This window comes from Podarcis melisellensis (assembly GCF_964234715.1).
Source record: "Podarcis melisellensis genome assembly, chromosome: 6".
Lineage (NCBI taxonomy): Eukaryota > Metazoa > Chordata > Lepidosauria > Squamata > Lacertidae > Podarcis > Podarcis melisellensis.
This window is the reverse complement of record NC_138538.1, coordinates 63,108,514-63,126,108: the sequence shown is the minus strand read 5'-3', so window position 1 is coordinate 63,126,108 and position 17,595 is coordinate 63,108,514. Positions and strand designations below refer to the sequence as shown.

Genomic DNA, 17,595 nt, shown 5'->3' with positions numbered 1-17,595 from the left:
CTTGATATTATTGTATCCATATTACAAATAAGGTTGCTGAGGTAAGAGACGAAGACTTAAACCAAGGGCTTTCTGGTCATATTCTGAGCTGGTATGCCTACACCACCACGTGTGTGCACGGTAACAGTAAAAATATTTCAGAGGTTGCAGGAACTACAGGACCAGCAAATGCAGAGAGAACAGCAGGAGGAAAATAGCAGGAGTGGCCCTTTTAGGCCTAAATTAGACAAACAGGAGATGAGGAAGTAAAACCTTATAGGCCATACCATTTCTGCATGATTTTTTGTTATTTCCAATTTAAAAGGGGGGAAAGATGTCCGGACTAAGATACAGTTGATAATTTCCTATCATTTCAAGATTTTGCTCTGTACTGTACAATATTGTTAAGATGCATGAGAAGCTACACTGCTTAAACACAAGGCATATTTTTTAAAATATTGAATATTCATTTCATGTAGTAAACAGCTGCTTAGCCATCCAAATGTATGCAAGAAAAATTATCCATTTTAAATTGCTTTTCAAATTTGAAGTTTTGTGGATGGATTGCTTTAAATGAGACATAAACAAGGTCTGTGAGTGCTCTTGTAGCATAAATAGTATTATTCTTCCCTACATCTACTTTTATTGCATAAATTATGTTTTCTCAAAAAATAAATGTGTCATATGCTCTTTTAATGGTGACCTTAGAAAACATGGTAAGTGTGTGGGGTGTTTCAGAGAGAGAGAGAGAGAGAGAGAGAGAGTGTTTTAGAAGCATTGTGAAGTTGCTAGTTTCTCCATGTGAGAATACTATTCCAAATTGAGTTAAGACAGATAAGACTTAATACCGTTTTATTTTCCCAGTGGTTTTTTATCATTTTCTCTCAGGGAACTGCCATCAGCTCAGAGGCGAGAGGTGGAAGGGCAGTTGTGTTATAGGGAGCCTCCAAAAATCTTGCAAAGCAGTTCCTCCTCTGGCGAGGAGGGAAGCCCCACCTCCAGTGGAGAGGAGGTGCTGGGACCAGGGGATGCTAGGAAGAGCCTCAACACCAAGCCTGAGCAAACCGGAGAGGAGGGCAGTACCCCTTTTCCAGTGCCCATTCTGCGCAGTAGGTTTAGGCACAGGGAAGGGGAGGGAGGAAAAGGTTGGGGGTCACGCGACTCTTATGCTGGGGGAGGTACAAGGACCGCCCACTCCCAGATTCTGCTAGCGACTGAGCCAGACATGAACTTGCGACACTCTTCACTGTAAATAGTTTGCACTAATAATAAAGCTGGAAAAGACAGGTCGGAGTCTTGCCTGTTTGCTCTCGAGCAACCTGAGCACCTGACATTTTCTATTATATTTTATAAAGCAAATGCTGATTTGTAGATGATAATCTTAACCCCTGTTGAGTCATGTATTAACTAGATTTTAATATTTTACCAGAAAACTGGCTGGTTGGTTGTACCTACAGCAGTTTCGCTAGGTCTTCAGTCCTGTAGACAAAGGGCTTTTTTAAATAGTGAAATTAGTGAAATATACTCAGAGTCGCAAAGTGATTTCATGCTCTTTATTCAGCTCATAGTGGTGAGGAGGAATGAATGGATATCCCCTCAAAGTATCTGCTTTATATACATTATTTACACAATGGGCTGCACATGATTGGCTAATTCCGGAATTCTACTGTAAGCCAATCAGGTTGGGGATTCACTTCTATCTGGAGCATGATTGGGTGGTTCCTGCCAACCAATCATACTGCTGCATTGTTCTAGGACCAATCAGACTGTTGCATTCTGAATCCTATTGTTCTAGGACCAATCAGACTGCTGCCTTTTGGAGCCTATTGTTCTAGGACCAATCAGACTGCTGCAGTTTGGATCCTATTCAACTCAGTACATAACAATTAGAAAATTATTAATTTCTCCTATTCCTAGCAGCAGTATCATTCTGAAAATTGTAAGTAAGTGGTAGGCACCAATGTGGCTGGAAAGAAGTCAGAAGGCTGTGGGGAGGGGGAGGAGAATCTCTCTGCAAAGTTCAGGCTTCCTATCAGCTTGCTGCTTTTGTGCCAGTTCACCATGGAAATATGAGCTAGGCTTTGTTTCTTTGGTGATCTGGCACAGGAACAGCAATGTGGCTGGAAGGAAGTCAGAACAATACTACAGTGGATGGAGAACCTTCTTTTAAAGTGTGAAAAGGGGAAAACCTACCTCAGTCACCTCAACTGTAAAAGTATTTTTATGAGGTTCAGTTATATTTGATGGTGTCTTTCTGGCTTCGTTTTCTAAATAAATAAGATTTTGTGTGTGTGTGTGCGATTTGTAACTTATACTTTACATTTCATAGTGAACTGAAACAAGCTGCTGTCATCCTGCCCTTGAGATTGCCTGAGGCCTTTGCTCTTCCTTCAACTTTGTCCAAACTATGTATGTCCTAAAGATGTACCACCTCTGCGGAATGTTTTGCTTCTGTGGCTGAAAATAATTGGTTACCAGATGTAGAATAATTTTGTGGCATCTCTTGTCCACTATGAGAACAAGATGCTGGGCTAGATGGATTATTTGGCCTGATCCAGTAGCCTTGTTCTTATGCTCTTATGTAACAGCACAGAATCTTGTTTTGTTATCATCTAAGTCAATAGTAGTTTTGCAGAAAAACTGTGTTCTCACATTCAATTGTGTTTTAGTTGAGTTGGACATGCAACCTCACTCAGAAATACAGTATATATTGTTGTGCACCACCCCAATCCCCAAGCAGGGCGAGATCCCAGAGGTTCCAGGCGCTTACTCAGGGTTCGAGTTCTTTTGGAATGAGGTGCATCGGAGACTGTAGTGTCTTTATGATGTGTGGTCCATTTACACATACCTGTGTATACAACCTCAGCCTATGATGGAGGGGTTCACAGCATTAAAAGCCTAAGGGGACCTTGGATTCCAGCAGAAATCAGGCATGGCTCTGACTCTCTGCCTTCCCAGCCTGCTGTCTTCCTTCCAGCTTCTACCTTTTAGCTCACACAAGTCAACTGGGCTTTGTCTTTCCAACTACCAGTGAGTTGAGAGAGTGGAGCCCACCTGTTTGTCATCTGACACAGATCTGCTTCCTTTTTTACCTTAACAACCCATTACCTCACCATGAAGCTAGCCAGGCTATTTCAGGAATTAGAAGGAACTCGGTATATAGCCTACCTCTCCGCCACAAACTCAAAAAAATATGTATGTTTCTTAAAATAAAATAATAAACATTATATTTAAAAAAACCCACCTTAGAAATGTTCATAGCCAGAGAAAAGTAATTAAAAAGAAATATCCCTAACTATTTAAAACAAGAAGAGAAAATCTTTATTATCCTATAAAATAATAATAATAATAATAATAATAATAATAATAATAATAATAATAATAATAATTTATTATTTGTACCCCACCCATCTGGCTGGGTTTCCCCAGCCACTCTGGGCGGCTTCCAACAAAGATGAAAGATACACTAAAATGTCACATATTAAAAACTTCCCTGAACAGGGCTGCCTTCAGATGTCTTCTGAATGTCAGGTAGGTGTTTATCGCTTTGACATCTGATGGGAGGGCATTCCACAGGGCGGGCGCCACTACCGAGAAGGCCCTCTGCCTGGTTCCCTGTAACTTGGCCTCTCGCAGTGAGGGAACCGCCAGAAGGCCCTCGGGCAGAACGGTGGGGGAGGAGACGCTCCTTCAGATATACTGGACCGAGGCCGTTTAGGGCTTTAAAGGTCAGCACCAACACTTTGAATTGTGCTCGGAAACGTACTGGGAGCCAAAGTAGGTCTTTCAAGACCGGTGTTATATGGTCTCGGCGGCCGCTCCCAGTCACCAGTCTAGCTGCCACATTCTAGATTAGTTGTAGTTTCTGGGTCACCTTCAAAGGTAGCCCCACGTAGAGCGCATTGCAGTAGTCCAAGTGGGGGATAACCAGAGCATGTACCACTCTGGCGAGACAGTCTGCAGGCAGATAGGGTCTCAGCCTACGTACCAGATGGAGCTGGTAAACAGCTGCCCTGGATACAGATTTGACCTGTTCCTCCATGGACAGCTGTGAGTCCAAAATGACTCCCAGGCTGCGCACCTGGTCCTTCAGGGGGACAGTTACCCCATTCAGGACCAGGGAATCCTCCACACCTGCCCGCCTCCTGTCCCCCAAAAAACAGTACTTCTGTCTTGTCAGGATTCAACCTCAATCTGTTAGCCACCATCCATCCTCCAACCGCTTCCAGACACTCACACAGGGCCTTCACCGCCTTCACTGGTACTGATTTAAAAGGGAGGTAGAGCTGGGTATCATCTGCATACTGATGAACACCCAGCCCAAACCTCCTGATGATCTCTCCCAGCGGCTGCATGTAAATGTTGAAAAGCATGGGGGAGAGGACAGAACCCTGAGGCACCCCACAAGTGAGAGCCCAGGGGTCTGAACACTCATCCCCCACCACCACTTTCTGAACACGGCCCAGGAGGAAAGAGCGGAACCACTGTATGACAGTGCCCCAGTGTCCCAGCTCCTCTAGACGGTCCAGAAGGATGTTATGGTCGATGGTATCAAACGCCGCTGAGAGATCCAGCAGAACTAGGAAACAGCTCTCACCTTTGTCCCTAGCCCGCCGGAGATCATCAACCAGTGCGACCAAGGCAGTTTCAGTCCCATGATGAGGCCTGAATCCCGACTGGAAGGGATCCAAATGGTCCGCTTCTTCCAGGCGTGCCTGGAGTTGTTTGGCAACCGCTCGCTCTATCACCTTGCCCAAGAATGGAAGATTTGAGACTGGGCGATAGTTGGCCATTGTGGCCGCATCTAAAGATGGTTTTTTAAGAAGCGGTTTAATAACCGCCTCTTTCAGTGGGTCTGAGAAGGCTCCCTCATGGAGGGAAGCATTCACCACCCCACAAAGCCCATCGCCCAGTCCTTCCCGGCTAGCTTTTATAAGCCAGGATGGGCAAGGATCCAGGAGACAGGTGGTTGGTTTCACTCGTCCAAGCAGCCTGTCCACATCCTCGGAGGTAACAGATTGGAATTGATCCCACACAACTTGACTAGACAGGACTCTAGCACAACTGTCTCATCAGTAAAACACAGCACGTGAAGTATCCCCATAACACCTACTGCCATTAAATGGACAAAATCCACCACAACCTCCATCCCTATAAAAATTAAGAAAATCTCTATGTAAGCAAGTGCAGCAGCAAAAACCCCAACCCAAACTACTCTAATGTTACTTTTTCCTAGTTCTTCTGTATAGTATTTTGAGTAAAGAATAAAAATGGATCCACAGCAGCTCCCTTGCATGTTTGTGGATCTGTGTTTGTGTGTGGGTGTAACATCCCGCCCCCTGTATATGCCCTGTAGACCTGAGATCTTCATGCCAGCAGAACTTTAGTTTAAGCTTCACAGGACATGGTAAATCTCAGTATCACCACATGGAGGTGGTTGGGGGAGGGCATCAAAACTTTGCCGCATGAAAATGAGGGATAAAAGTCACCTTGTGCAGACTTCACTATAACCTTATTTTCACAGACAAGAATCAGAAGTCTTTCAACACAGAATGTTTGGGTTTAATTATTTATTTTTCTTGGATACTTTTGGGTGGTTGTTTTGGGGGGGGAGGATTTTTTTTATTTTTTATTTTTTGCAGAGCAGCTTAACATATTAGCATTTCTTAGAAGTCTGTGTTGCTGTTGCTATGGCAGTTTGCATAATATTATCTATAATGCTCATTTCACTTTGAATTCAGACATACTGTACCAGTTGCTTGAACTTAATTATATATGTACTCTTAAACCTACTGTGGAAGAAATTAGGGGACTGTGGTGTGTGTTGTGGCTTTTGCTGTCGAGACGTATCATTCTTGCTTTAATCTTTTGGAAGGCATGTTCCATTGGAACGAGGGTGTTTTTTTAAAAAAAAAAATTAGAGAATGGTAAGAAGCCAGCTTGGATTTCTGGAATAAATTGCAGTACAAGATCCAAAACAGTGAACAAATGAAATCCTTCCCCCACCCCAGAAATGTTGAGTTCCCTTTCACAGTATTATCTAATGAACAAATAGCACAAACAATTTTGGTACAATTATTGGAACTATGCAGTTGTTGTACACTATTTAACATTAATGAAAGCCTAATATGAAATGTATGCAGATTGAAATCTGCCACTTGTTAATCATCCTACTATATGCTTGCAAGTTGCCTACTGAACATAATCTGCCTTTTCTGTCTGATTCTCTACCAGTTGTGTGAAAATATCCTTTATGTTCTCAGCCACAGCATCGGGTTGGAATTTCAGTTGAGCTATTCATGGGCATATCTTGAGTGGAGCTTGCCCAGTGTTAGGGAACTAGGTAAAGGTACCCCTGACCATTAGGTCCAGTCACAAATGACTATGGGGTTGCGGCACTCATCTTGCTCTATAAACCGAGGGAGCCGGCGTTTGTCCGCAGACAGCATCCAGGTCATGTGGCCAGCATGACTAAGCTGCTTCTGGTGAACCAGAGCAGTGCACGGAAATGTCGTTTACCTTCCTGCCAGAGCGGTACCTCTATATCTACTTGCGCTCTGACGTGCTTTCAAACTGCTGGTTTGCAGGAGCTGGGACCGAGCAATGGGAGCTCACCCCGTCGCGGGGATCCGAACCGCCGACTTTCTGATCGGCAAGCCCTAGGCTCTGTGGTTTAGACTTGCTAATCCCCATGCATGCAATAGTACATACACAAAGGGACAAAATAATACTTTTCTCCCCACACTTCTCCTAGTCTACTCATGTACTCTACACATTATGCCAATAAAGGCCGAATGAATGACTATACACTGCATGGAAATTGACCAGTTCTTGTACTATACATGCAAATCTTTCAAGCTAACAATGCAATCCTATTCATGTTTGTTCAGTGCAATTTACTCTTAAATGTATGTGCATAGGATTGCAGCCTGATTCACCTTTATGGGTGAGCTGATGCAATTTTCCTTCTTGAGCAATTTAGAAGTGATGCAAACAACTTCTGCTAGGAAGATACCCTCCCTAGTGAAACTGTGGAATAAAATGCAGCTGTAACTCTATAGAGCAGTTCCACTTACTGCTTTTTTGATGCAGTAATGTCCATTGTCAGCTGGACTCCCTGTGTACAATATTGCCCTGATTAATTTACGAAAAGGACTGTATGTACATTGAACCCAGCATTTGAAACAAAACCCTGCAATAATAAAATGCTGTAGTTCACGCAAATTGCATAAATATTGTCATTCAAATAATCAGGAAGATATGCATTTTTATTGTTTTGCACGATTTATTATCTTTAATCTAAAGCCGTTCCAGAAATTTGGCATTCCCTTACTCCCCCCTCAAATGGAAATGAATTGAAGTTTAAGAAAGAGTGGATATAACTGACTAGTTGGATTGTGGGGTAAAAAATCAGTTGCCTGGGGAAAGAGATAATAGTTCATGGTAAACGCTATACTATTTCACTGTCTGTTGTCATAGGAACATAGGAAGCTGCCTTATATGGAGTGATACCATTGTGCTATATTGCTCAATGTTGTCTACACTGACTGACAGCTTTTGTCATTTTTTCATATTTTTGAGACCTTTCCAGATTGCTATAAGGATTACAAAAACGTTATTTTTAAAAAACAATGTTTATTCAATTGCCACATTTTACACCATAGCCTCCATTTTGTGCTTGCAGAAAAGTCTTATTGCTGCGTAAAACACACACAGCCCTTTGTATTTCACTGCTTGTAAGCTGCATAAATCAAGAGCCCCATTTTTTTAAAAAAAAGAATGAATCTTCTGAAACTGTCCAATATTCCTCATGAGAAGTGTGAAAGAAAGTTAAAAGCCACAGTAAAAATCTAAAAGGCCTTCACCGTTCCACCATTCACATTTCTGTCCACAGACTATGTTGTGTTATCATGTAGAGCATGTCATTTTAAGACAGCAGTCTGTCAAGGTGGGCTGTCTTCTGCTTCCATGGAGATATTGAGCTGATCAGTTGCATAAACTGAGTAGGACAAGGGATACGGCTTGGCTCCTGCTTGAAGCTAAGAAGATACTGATGGCATAACACTGCTGTTGTCACAAAAAACATATAGCTTTCTATTCAAGTGGCAAGCTTTACAAGTCAATCAGAATGCCAGCAAACACATAATGTTTCTGCTGCTCTAAGGCATAAGAATAGATGCATTTTTCAGCACGAGTTCCAGGCAGTCACACTGAATAATTATGGGGAATTTGAAAATATGTTCAAAGGAATTATTTTAATTGCCTTCATCCACTGTTACGTTTCAAGCAGAAAACATCAATGAATTTCTGACCTGTGCAATAAAAAGAATACTTCCCCAATGGTTGTGAAATACAGATTGGAGTAATCATTACCCCTAGGCTTTTCTGCTCTGTGTTATTTCTTTGATGGCTAACTCTGACGACTTGCTGTGGAGTTTCTTTTTCTTTACTCGATGATCTGTCAAAGAATTGCAGGTGGTGTCTCAGGCAAGCAATCCTTTATTTTTAGCTTGTACCAGATATCTGAAATGTCCAGAAATCTAGGCAGTGGTCACTTGTTTTCCTTCCAGAGCAATTAATTATTATTAAAAGGGAGGGGGGACCAGCAAGAGCACTAGTGTACACACACACACACACACACACACATATTTTCTCCCCCAACAGACACCTTGTACTCAGCTATACAGCTGAAAATAAAACATTTTAAATGTGTTGTAAAGTGCAATATACAAATGTGATACTAGATAGCGACAGTGAGTTATGCCAAATTCAATGTCTTTTTCAAAACCTTTTTTTAAAAAAGCATTTTCATAGCGTTCTTAATGTGTGGGTGGATTCCAGCCTGAGCTGTTAATTTGGATATCAGCAAATATATAATTGTTGATGGTTAAATTGATATTCAATAGCAACACTGCTAGCAATCATGAAAACACACACAAAAAGATTGCACTAAATTTGGGGTTAATGGCTTGGGTTCTTTCTGGCCATATCAAACATTGTGCAAACAGAAGGCAAAGTCATGCAATAGATCTTCCCCTTTCTCCCCCCTCACTTAGGAGTTATATGTGGAGCTGGGCTCTTAAGGCAGATTAGTGCAATGGTTGGTGCTGAGGCAGCACCACAAATGGGCCTGTTACCACAAATTGCTCCAACACTATTTGAATTCAAGAAGCGGGGTGTGGTGGAATCATTTCTCAATATACACAGAAGGTCCATCGTTCCAGGGCATGTTTAAAGGCATGCAAGATCTGCAGTTACTAAAGCTAAGCAGGTCTGGTCAGTGCTTAGCAGCCAAATGTATGCCACTTTGGATTCTGGGATGAGGAAACAGCAGGATATAAATGTAAGAAAATGAATTTTAAAAATAAAATATTATTGTCTTTTTGATTCAAAGCCAATCTGTACATCCAGAAAAGGATTGTCATATAGTGTTCTGTGGTCTGTTACCACTTCAAGATATAGGTGTGGAAGAATCACATGAATGAAATTTCCCCATGTTAAAAACAACAATCGAAACCATACAAAACTAACGTCAGAAAGAGATGGCTAGACTTATTTCTCAGAACATTGTAGGCAAGTTCGTTTAATGTGAGGGAGTATTCAAAGTGGTTTTTTTCTAAAAATATATATATTTAGGGGTACTCTCATTTTGACTCAAGAAAATCACCATTTTATACTTCAAATTGGGAAAAATTAATACAGTAAATGGACAAAAGTACAAAGATTCACAAAATGTTTAGGGGTATGCGTACCCCTGTGTCCCTCCAGAAAGAAAGCACTGGTTATACTTCCCTTGATTTCTGTATTCCTGGACCGAGTGCTTTTTCTACAGTGAGAAGTTGTGCAACGGGCATCTTGATACCTGCTCTCTGTTTGTGCTGGTCGTCTTCTCTTTTCCTGTCCCACAGGATTAATAGAAATAACAGAAAATTCTTAAACCTTGGCAGGGGAGGACAACTGCAGATTTATTTAACATTGCCAATTTTCCCTGCTTGTGGCCATGTTTTTCTATGATATCTTCCTGTTAGTGAACCTAGTTAGTTAAAAAATCTTATTTCTGTAGTTGTTGCATCTGTTTGGAAAATGAATCTCTTTTGTGCTGGTGTAATGGCTTTCCCCTTCCTTTTTAAAAGCAGTTTACCAGTCATCAGCCTAATATTTTTCGATTTGTTTCTGTCTGTCTGTGTAGCTTTCCATAAGAGCATTTTGTAAACTTGGTTTATTTTTAATGTGGAGGGGTAGGCCCTAAACTTCTCATGGTTACTTCAGGAAATGTGCATGTATATCAGGTACAAGGCAGTGTCAGTGAACAGTGGCTTTTCAAAATTAATAAAAAAAGAAAGAAAACCCTGTCAGTAACGCTGATTCACTAACAAGAAAGCTGTCATGCTGTGACAGCTGCTGTCTTCACAACTCCACAATCTGTTCTATGCTAACACTGGCTTAACCCTCCCATTCATTATGTGGTAATAATGAGCAATGTCCTGAGCAATATCATTTGACTGGACGTATTGGTCTGCTTTATTATGTATATATGCCCCACAAAATCAAAAGACAGCAATAGGATGCTGCTTCTCTGCAAAACCAGTTTGTTTATTCTGTCACTTGGGAATCAGGGTAAATAAATTGTCCCAATTCAGAAATTGCTCATAACACAAACTGTTTAATTGCTATGGAGAAAGTACAGAACTTTAGTCTGCAATCTTATATACCTTACCCAAGAGTAATCTCCAGTGAACAAAGTGGATTTATTTGTTAATGTACTATGGTAGGTTTAACTTTGTTTAATTTTTTGAGTTCTTGTTGGTTACATTTATGGTTTTTAACTTCCATTGTTATCATTGCTCATGATCTTTCATGAAAGGATCCAGGTTATTTTCTTCATTTTTCACTCCTTATGATGATTTTGTCATTCAGTATCAGAGACTGCAACATCAAGCAATGGTTTGCACGTGTGAAGAAGCCATTGCAGATGAAACACTCAATACAACCCCCTTGACATTATCTCAGACACAGTATTTTTCCATGGAAGCAGGCAAGACTCTCAGCTGTTAAGGGGACACACCAAGTGATAGAAGTACACATACCAGCACCGCTATGCTTTATATACTGGCGGTGCACACAGTTTGTACACCTGTAGCCACTGAAACCTGTTGTGTATTCACAGGAGTTGCCAGGGTCATGATAGCACCCAGAGGTTTACAGGTACATGCCTCAGTGGATTGTAGATATCATGCATGCATTTTGTGAAGTACATTCCAGGTAATTTTGTCTGATTTTATATTATATTAGAAGAAGGCTGCAGTTGCCTTTAGTGAATGCCTTCTATTGTCTGTTGAAAGACATGGCTTGCAGATATCTAGAAATAAATGAAGCAATTGATGGTTGGTATAGCAACCAAGGAGTAATGTAATGATTTTTTTTTCTTTTAAAAGAAAAAACCCCTCCTAATTGGGGTGCGTTGCTCTGTAATCTGAGAGTATTCATTGTCCTAGCCATGTTAGATTGGAAGCTATTCCCATTATTTTCAATGGACTTTCCTTCCCAGTAATTGCAGCAAGCCTTGGTCTGCAGTCCTAATCATGCTGCAAATTACAATTAGACCAAGCTGAGCACAGCTAGACCTACTTGTAAGGGGACATGCTTACATTTAAAATATTATTATAAATTGTCAACATTTTAGCAATACATCTCAGATACTTTAGTAATACACACAACATGGCGGAGCAGATAGAGCATTGTAAGATTTAGGGCAGTGCAGACGGTTGCCCCACATAGGGCTCCAGGTCAAAGGGGTGCAAAACTGAGAGGGTCCATAGTTGAGAAAATCCATTGTGGGGGGGATTTTGACCTCATTCAGGGCACCAGATTACCAAAGGTTACCAAAGTCCATCCCCGAGTCAGAGTGTCAGACTAGGAGTTGGAAGGTCCAGATTCAAAACCGAAATCTATCACAAAGATCACAAGGTGAGCCTGGTCTACTCACTGTCCCCCAGACTAACCTACATCACAGGGTTGTTGTGATAAAACAGGATAAAAGAGAGAGAACTATGTGTGCTGCCCTGAACTGCTTGGAGGAAGAGCAGAATTAGAATCCCATGATGTATTGTTAAGAAAACTTGACATTCCAAGTAGAGATTAATGATTGCTGCCATTCTTATAGTAAAGTTGTCTTCCTGTGAAAAAGCTACGCTATAACACAAGCGTGTGCCATCTGGTCTGGTGTCATGTATTCTCCTATTAAGCTACATTATTTGGGCAGGATCTTTCTGCACCAATTCTATGATCCCCAAGCTTTATGAAATCATTCTTCCCGCATGCCTTTGCAGACACTTGATAAGCTCCATTTCTCCCATCTAAACAGCATCATGAAGCCCTTCCAAATTTAATTAAACTTTCTATTTCTGTTGCATATGGTGCCTGGGTTCTTTAATTAAGTGCAGTATGTTTCTCCTGGCAGATCCCATTCATATGATTCAGACTCAAAGCTGAAATAATAAGGCTTAGTGAGGTTGCAAGTTTCACAAGAACACAAGGAACATAATGAATGGTTATTATTTCCTCCCCATTCAAGGCAATGACCATTTCAAAAAGGAAGTAATAGTGATAGTCATTGGTTAATCTATTTCCTGTTGTCTGGTCTGGAGCATCTCCAGAACATTTGGCTGTTACAATCATGGTTTTATCCAATGCCAATGGAAGATGGAACAAGAATCTTGCTTACTCAGCTAACTTTAGCATTTCTTATGATGAAAAGCATGCATTTCTCTTATATCTAAGGAAAAAACGTTTTGCCCTCTTTTTAATTTTCTATGACAAGGGTTACCAAGGCAGCACCCAAGATCAGGACTGAAATAGGTATTCTAATGTATATAACTTTCAATTGAGCCTATTGGCCCCCAAAGGTTGGCAGTTCCTGCTATGTATTTGTTCCTCTAAAATAGGAAGCCAGCCCTTTCTGCAAAGTAGTTGTTTTGATGTTGCAGTCTGTGACCATTAGTTTTTACAGATATGTGAAATTAGGATGCTAACCTTCCTGAAAAATAGATTGATGTATGTTCACTTCTCTTTCAGTTCTTCACTTACTTACCTGTAATAGATAAAATGAACACATAGGGTGACATCTGAGTACATTACACTCAGAGTATACCCATTTCAGTCAACAGGCTTCAATGATAGCGGCTTTAAATCCATTTATTTCAATGGGTATACTCTGAGTATGACTTAGTTGGATACCACTAACCACATTCACATAACACTAGAAGCAGTGAGCACTTGCCATTTCCACCCATCTGTCACAATATTGGTGCATCCTTTGCTAACATACGCATCATGGATTTGCACTTGAATTGACTTATATTAGCCTGATTCAGGACTGTTTTTCAAGTACTTACAGATTCTGAAGCAAAGAGGGCTAAATTGATAGCCATACAAAAATGGGAGAATTTATAGGCTTAGCTTTTGTGAAGTGTTGGTCCTTTCCTTTAAAACATTAAATGTTTGGGGATCAATATATTTCAGGGCATATTAGGTGCAACTCTTAGATATACAGGGTGGGGCCTTCTTAAACTGTGGTGCCTTCGCTGTAGATCTCTCTCTCTGGGAATGTATGCTTGTTGCCTTATCAACTGACATTTTAACATCTTTTGAAGTTTGTTTTGTTTCAAAAGGATGTTGCTTATTATTATTTTGGTGCTGGCTTTCCCAAGGGGTTTTTGGTTTTGTTTCATTTTGTTGCATATATATATATATATATATATATATATATATATATATATGCTTTCGTAGATTTTCACGGGTACAGGAATGCAGGTTTTGGTGTCCTCGGGTGTCTTCCCGTGTAAAAGTTGGGGTGTCTAGGCGACGTTTCGACGAGGTCTCACTCGTCATCTTCAGGCTGGTGCTTTCGGCTAGAAGCCGAAAGCACCAGCCTGAAGATGACGAGTGAGACCTCGTCGAAACGTCGCCTAGACACCCCAACTTTTACACGGGAAGACACCCGAGGACACCAAAACCTGCATATATATATATATATATATATATATATATGGTTTGTTATCTGACTTGGGAGCCTCACCTTGGGAATAAAAAAGTGGGGTATAAGTATTTTTTATAAAATATATTTAATAAATAAGCTTTTCTTTTAGGACAGCTGCAATCCCAAGAAAAGCCCCCGCTGTCCATTTTGTTCTCAGCCACATAGTTATAAGTTGATGGAGGAACCCTGTCTAAAAGCAGAATGATGACCATGCTGAATCAGGTAGCTCAACAGTCCATTTAGTGTTCAGTTACCTGCCCACTACTTGTTGCTATTTGGTATCTGGTTAGCAAGATCCAGTCAGAATGGATACAGATACAGATACAGATGCAAACCTCTGTGCTGTTTCTGCTGTCCAGCTGCAGATTGTTGATTGGCAATATCAAGGTCTCAGCTCTCCCATCTTATTATTCTTTATCTTCACAATGGATTTGGACTGATCAGTCTTTCAAATAGAGGACTGACCTGTGACAGTCCTTCAAATAGAGTCCTGCCTTCTGTGTGGACCCATGGCTACACAATATTAATCATCAAATGGTATGAGGAAGGACAATGTTCCATCAGCACAAGCATTCCTATTTGCCTGATCTCCTCTCTCCACTCCAGATTTGGGGAGGGGGCAGGAGAGGCGGGTCTTGCTGTACTAGCAGGAATCATTGTGCTGACTTCCACTAGCACTGCGGAATACTTGAATACAGCTCATAATGTTCCTGAAGAAGAAAGTTTCATTTTTGCCATCACAACTTTCATCAATTATAGTTCAGACTTTGGCAACACTCCCATTTTGCTGAGTTGTGACATTATTGCTGGGAAATTACTGTCAAGAATCCTGCTTCTGTTATTCTTTGAAGAAAAAAAGGGCACTTGCAGAAATGGTGAAACTAACCAAACACATTTAAATAAAAAATGGACAAGGAAAATACCTGCAAAATATGTACGGAGACCTGAAACAACAAATATAATTAGTGCAACTCGTTTTTGTGTTCTTTATTGCAATCATAATTTAATACTTAATATAAGCTTGTTCTCTACATTTATTTACGGTATTTTTTTAAAAAAAAAAAGCCTGTGGAAGTTCATCTCTAAATGCATGGCACTAAGAACAAACTCTTTATTGGGTTCTTTGTTCAGTTAATTTGCAAAGTGGATATGGTCATTCTGTAATGCATGTTGTAAAGAAAATGGCTTGTTATATAGTCTCCCATCAATGAACACATGCAGCTTCTTCTTAAGACAGATAGTCTGCACAATAAGTACAGGTGGTAGGGATGATTGGCTGTCTGGTGTTTGATTTCCATACCAGACAGACCCATTAGAGAACTTGCACTGGCACACAATTAACATGTAGGGGAACGGATGGCAGGGAAATTAACCATTGGGATGGCAGCATAGCATTTAACAAGCATTGTCTGTGTCCTTAAACAGTATACAAATATAACGAACTATTATATCAAGATACCAGGTTGTATACAATGGTGCTTTTCCATAAGTTTAAAGAATCATTACATTCACAGAATAATATACAGGAAACACTAACATGGTGCCTTCCAGAACTTCCAGTCGGGGTTGGTGAGAGCTATAGTCCAACATCTGGAGCCCATTGGCTACCACTGATCTAACAAATGCCTCTGCTAACACTAGATGAGGGGAAGCATATTTTGTTTACTATTTCTGAAGGCTTGATTCCGCTTTTCATTGTTTTCTCCGGCTAATCTTCTTGAACAGATTAGAGGGGTTCAGGGAACTGCAAGGGAGTGGCAGAATTGGTAATATTGCCCCTCCTCTTCCATTAGCAGGGGCCTCCGGTGGATCAGAAACTTTTCCACAAATGGAAGGACTTCAATTCCTGAAAGGACACAACTAAAAACAGCAGTTATGAGCTTTCCCTTTGATGCTGGGAATGTTCTAGATTGCCCTCTTAGTTCAATCAGGACAGCAGCAGTGAGATTCAGCCAGCGTGGCTAATGCCTCATATGGATGGCATATGTGCCCTAGCACATTATCTACAATCCTCCATACACATGGTAAATGTGAAAGATTTTCAGTAGAGGACACCATGATCAGCCCTGCATTAAGGCATGATTTTTGACAACTTGTATTACTCTCCTTTCCATTACTTGACACTATATCAAATTACAGCATTTGATAACATGGCATAACATAATACGATTGGGGTTGCATCTTGATGAAACTACAAATCTTAAAGCCTTGTCTTCATTATGATCATTTTGTTTATCCCCTTCAAAATAAATTTAATAAAATAAACAGGCCTAATGATTGCATCCTTCCTTTCCACTAAAAAGAACCATATTTTCCATTAACTTGCTTCAGGCAGGTTGGGGGAGGAGTTCCAAATTTTCAATATTGCAATTACAATACATTGAGATCATGACACAATAAAACATTTGTGCCCCATTGGGCAATTTTTGCCTTCGTTTCTTCTACAGGAATCAATGGGACTGAGCAATATTTAATTATGGGTGGATGGATCATGCCCTAATAAATTGCATCTTTCAGTATAATCCTCATCTGCTGCTGGCATATTTGGAAACCGGGAGCCACTTAATGTGTATCACTGATTTTATAAGCAATTTTTATAAGCAGTTATAACAATCCATTAGGCGTACCTGTGGGAAATTCATATTTTATAAGAATCTGAAATTATCTAAATTATGCATAATTAAAAACACTGATAATCTGTTAGAAGGAATAATTGTGCCTCTGTTTCATCATCATATTATGAGGACTAATTGGAGGAAATGTGTATGAGCTGCTTGAAAGAGCTATTTCTCCCCCAAATTATACAGATATCTAAAGCAAAGATCTTATCACTGTGGCTGAAATCCCATGCAATAAGAGCTATGGAAGGAAGGAAGGAAGGAAGGAAGGAAGGAAGGAAGGAAGGAAGGAAGGAAGGAAGGAAGGAAGGAAGGAAGGAAATGACCAATCCAAGAAAAACCCTCCTCAAGACTCCCAGCTGCCACTGAGGGACAAAGTGATGGGCAAATGGACACAAAGTAGATATGAAAAAGACACTGAGGGACAAAGTGATGGGCAAATGGACACAAAGTAGATATGAAAAAGACACAGACACAGAGAGAAACAAATAATACATTTGCAATGAGGCAAATAATTTTCAACTAGAGTAAGTTCCAGGCATTCCAGAATCATTGGGCAATATCCAACCATGCCAGTCCACTTGTACAACATGAATTCTATAAATGGGAAAGTAACTGTCACACCTAGGAGGCATTTTGCACTTGTGAAGGATGTTGGGCATTGATGATGATGATGATATGCGGTTACAGTTTAGCTTGTGCACTACAGTATGTTCAACAATGCCAACTCTCCAACGTCTTGTTCTAATGCTACATTGGATCTCACCCATTCTTGTTTCTCCATTTATTAGAAAGATCATTTAAAATAAAATAATCTTTGTTTCAGCACATTGACAAGCAAATTGCTAAAAGAACAACCTCAACAAAATGAAAATGAAAAGCGCAAATAAAAAACAGGGCCCAAATCTTGCTAAATAAAGCCGTATTGCTTTATGACTTTACAATTAATACCACAAAATG

The 17,595-nt window shown here is 40.4% G+C and overlaps 1 protein-coding gene across 2 annotated transcripts in view; it reads left to right on the top strand.

Moving 5' to 3' along the window:
- Positions 1 to 17,595, top strand: part of NEGR1 (neuronal growth regulator 1) — a 442,886-nt gene that overhangs the window by 318,803 nt on the left and 106,488 nt on the right. The window lies entirely within an intron of this gene.